Source organism: Cucurbita pepo, chromosome LG03 (assembly GCF_002806865.2).
Source record: "Cucurbita pepo subsp. pepo cultivar mu-cu-16 chromosome LG03, ASM280686v2, whole genome shotgun sequence".
Taxonomy (NCBI): domain Eukaryota; kingdom Viridiplantae; phylum Streptophyta; class Magnoliopsida; order Cucurbitales; family Cucurbitaceae; genus Cucurbita; species Cucurbita pepo.
Window position 1 is genome coordinate 6,510,097 of NC_036640.1, and position 4,712 is coordinate 6,514,808.

General features: G+C 36.1%; 1 non-coding gene across 1 annotated transcript; it reads left to right on the top strand.

Annotated features, from left to right (window-relative positions):
• Positions 1-453: 453 nt before the first annotated feature.
• On the top strand, positions 454-525 carry TRNAP-UGG. The gene has a single exon. It is a non-coding gene; the product is annotated as a tRNA-Pro (tRNA).
• Positions 526-4,712: the final 4,187 nt, after the last annotated feature.

Sequence of the window (4,712 nt, forward strand, 5' to 3'; positions counted from 1 at the left end):
ATAGCCGTCCAACCACTCGGAGAAAAATATATTTGAATAGAAGCTAAAAATATTTGTTTTGGTGGTATGATTCTCACTTAGGGTGCAAGAGGTTTTGAGTTCAATTCTTGTAATGCCCGTATGTCTAAATTTTTTACTTATCGAAGGACTTCATATTAATATAAACCTTTTGTTCCTATTATCAAACATACTTCTTAACTTTTGTACACCAATTGTTGAGCAACCAATAGTAAAAAGTCTTTATTTACATCCCAAGACTTTATACTTACCATTTTGGGAAACAAAGAAAAAAAAAAAGAAGAAGAAGAAAGCTCTCTGTTCTTATTATGTTCTTGTTTTGTTCTAAACGACATATTCTCATCGAGGACTTCATATGTTTCCTGCAATACAACAAAATACGACGTTAATACCTAGGCTCAAGAATTCATACATACGTTTCAAAGTGCATAACAAGGGCATTTGGTCTAGTGGTATGATTCTCGCTTTGGGTGCGAGAGGTCTCGAGTTCAATTCTCAGAATGCCCCTTTAAAGAGATTGTAGAATTAAAGATATTTACGAAGTAAATAAATACACATTAAAATAACATAAGTTAAAATACCGAGGTACGGGTATTGTTACCATGCATCTCCATTAGGGGTAGCATTATAAATATTGATAAATGGTTAGCATTTCAACGTAGTAAAATTGTGAAAGGGACGAAGTAAATCCCAAAGGAATGCACATATGCTTTAGTGGCAATGCAGCTTCAACCAAACTAATTTGAGCGGAGTCATGAAGTAAATCCCAAAGGAATGCACATATGCTTTAGTGGCAATGCAGCTTCAACCAAACTAATTTGAGCGGAGTCATTCATAATCTCAAACCTACAAGGTAGGTTCTAAAGCACAAAAACATGTGGATAAATTTTAAATATAGAGGCGCATAAAACATATGGACTAGCAACTAAAAATGATAGATTCATTACAAGGGCATTTGGTCTAGTGGTATGATTCTCGCTTCGGGTGCGAGAGGTTTTGAGTTCAATTTTCGAAATGCTCCCAACAATTATATCAATTTTCGAAATGCTCCCAACAATTATATCAATTTGTTCAATTTTCGAAATGCTCAAAGAAGAAGAAGAAGAATAGAAGATTCTCTTCCAATCATTTCATGAGGACTTGAGATTCTTTCAGCAGTGAGATAATCAATTCAGACTGCATGGAAACAGCAGTGTATGCTCGAGTCACGTTTGGAAGAAACTAGTCACATTCTCCTATAATACATTTTGAGACAAGTCAACTGTGCAAAATTCAGACTGCATGGACAACAGCAGTGTATGCTCGAGTCACGTTTGGAAGAAACTAGTCACATTCTTCTATAATACATTTTGAGAAATTTTAGTCCGGGAGGGTGTAGATATGATTTTGATGACTAGTCATACACCCTAGTGGCACAACAATAATGGAGTCACGTTTGGAAGAAACTAGTCACATTCTCCTATAATACATTTTGGGAAATTTTAGTCCGGGAGGGTGTAGATATGATTTTGATGACTAGTCATACACCCTAGTGGCACAACAATAATGGTAAAGACCTATCTAACATGAAAGCAAGTAAAAGGGGTTTGGAATGAGCATGCCACCTTGGACAAAAATTTATTTACAAAAATTGCTAAGACATGCAGCCATAGACAACACGCCATGGGCAATCATGACCGTGANGAGTCACGTTTGGAAGAAACTAGTCACATTCTCCTATAATACATTTTGGGAAATTTTAGTCCGGGAGGGTGTAGATATGATTTTGATGACTAGTCATACACCCTAGTGGCACAACAATAATGGAGTCACGTTTGGAAGAAACTAGTCACATTCTCCTATAATACATTTTGGGAAATTTTAGTCCGGGAGGGTGTAGATATGATTTTGATGACTAGTCATACACCCTAGTGGCACAACAATAATGGAGTCACGTTTGGAAGAAACTAGTCACATTCTCCTATAATACATTTTGGGAAATTTTAGTCCGGGAGGGTGTAGATATGATTTTGATGACTAGTCATACACCCTAGTGGCACAACAATAATGGAGTCACGTTTGGAAGAAACTAGTCACATTCTCCTATAATACATTTTGGGAAATTTTAGTCCGGGAGGGTGTAGATATGATTTTGATGACTAGTCATACACCCTAGTGGCACAACAATAATGGAGTCACGTTTGGAAGAAACTAGTCACATTCTCCTATAATACATTTTGGGAAATTTTAGTCCGGGAGGGTGTAGATATGATTTTGATGACTAGTCATACACCCTAGTGGCACAACAATAATGGTAAAGACCTATCTAACATGAAAGCAAGTAAAAGGGGTTTGGAATGAGCATGCCACCTTGGACAAAAATTTATTTACAAAAATTGCTAAGACATGCAGCCATAGACAACACGCCATGGGCAATCATGACCGTGACATCTGTCCCCACACAATTTATTGATATCTATATCAACCAACTCTTCATATACTCAGCATTGTAGGACGAGGCTGACTTTAGGTCTCTCGATGCGCTTCCAGCTGATCTCAGAATGAGGAGTCTCTTCCAATCTACTAGGAGCTGTTGAAAATCACTTCTCAGTTCGTTGACTCTTCATGTCTTCTCTATTGGTGTCTTCCCTACTTTCTTCGCATGAAAATCTTTCTTCTTTGCATGACGTCATATCACCTGCTTCTGCTTGATGTCTTCTTGGTCAGAATAATAACGTTTCAAGTTACTGACGTGGACAACAAGGTTAGTCCGCATCCATAAGAGCAATTTGATCCTATATGAGGTCTTCACAATCTTGTGGATAACTTTGACTAGTCCATAGTATTTTTGCACTAGTCTTTGGTTCTTGTTGCTTTGAACTCGAATTTGATATGACGTTAACTTATATAAACTCTCTATTTTTCTTGAAATTGTTGTTGTTGACGCTTCCGACTGACCCTTCTCTTCATCCGTCTGGTATTTCTGTGTGAACATGTATTTCTTCAGTGACTTGTTTTTTTTCTTCCTTCTACAATAGAGACATTGGCTTGGTGTCTTTGCCCAGCATTTGAGTGATCATTGACAAGAGCCTCTACGGGTCTAATAAACTTGACTGTTAACAAGTCATTTAGCTTTTCATAGAACTTAGCTAGCTCAAGCTCAACTGCATGACATTTGTTTGTGGCAGGTGATCTCGACTGCAACATAAAACTAATCTTGTGATTTATCTCTCCTGGTGGGGATAAATCCATTATCTGACCTTCTTGTTTTGCGTTGTGGTGTTCATGGAGTGGCAACAAGGTTTCTATTGAGGTTTGCTCACTCAAGCTCCCCTTTCAATTACAACAATAGCAGCCAACGTAGATTCATCGTGGCTAAGATTCTTTCTCAACTGTAGTATCGACATCATTTTCACCCCTCTTGGTTGATGGATGTTTTTCTGAATGATCGTCGAATTAGACTCCATTACAACTAGGCATTTTGCTAGGGACATGTAAATGACTTTGTGTTCCAGTAGGACGTTCATCCATAACATGACGTCGAAGTCATCCATTTCAACTATCACAAAATGATTTGCCTAGTCCAAGGCTCCAGCTTGATTAGAGTTCTCATTGTGACTCTTAAAACAGGTAAAGCTTCCAATTTGACGGCGTTCATCTTTCCTGTATCTCGATGCTGAAGGATGTTAAAATATTTTGCATTGGTCTCGATAATGAGTTGTGGGTGGTTCTAGAGTCGACAATGGTGTTCCTTGCTACTTTGTGCTTTATCCAGACCTTGACATACATAATATATATATATATATTCTTTTAACTATAACACATATGGTCCATGAAAGAATTGTAACTCTTATGCTCATTAATATTATAATGGTTACCACCTAAATTATAACGTAAAGTTAGAGAATTGATGTCCAATTAGCCAACCCTAAATTTGTAATCTTGGTAGAGTGATTGAAATTATGCTTCATCTTGAACCTTTCAAACACGAAACTAAAAGTGAGTTCAATTGAACTCCATTTTATTGTCATCTTGAATGATGGGTAGGATATATTCTTGATTTACCTTGATATTTCATATTAGTTAAGCTTTTTGCAAAATCACAAGTAGATCACAACAACAACGAGCTTGGGTCTGTTTATTATTTTAAAGAAATTTTTATTCTCCATTCATATGTAATAACTCTCCAACTAAATTCATATTATGCAAAGAAACAAATTTTTTACTCCTAAGAAGTAAAATATGCACTTTAACTAAAATTTCAACAATCTTATTGCGATACAACATAGATGACAACTATAGCCTTCAAATAGTAGTTGTGGTGAACTGGATAGAAACTCTAGTGTTGATCCATAATATAACACCTACTATCTAAATTATGACCTAAAAATTTGAAAACATAAGTTGTAGTTGAAAATTACACAAAACAATCCCCTAAATCCAAGAATTCGTGTCCAATTAGTCAATCCTAAAGATTGTAACTAGCATAGAGCAATTAAAGCTCCACGTGAAGTAATTTAAAGTTCCACTTACTTAACTAAAGTTTATCTACTCTTTAATGAAGCATGAGTTGTACTTAAGTTCATGAAATGCTTATAGACTCCAACTCTTAGTGTTATTGATGCAATTATATTTTATATGAGTTTATCATAAATGAAACTCAGGTGTCTTCAATACAACTTTATTTTCTTGCCATACGAGGCAAAATAGAAGAA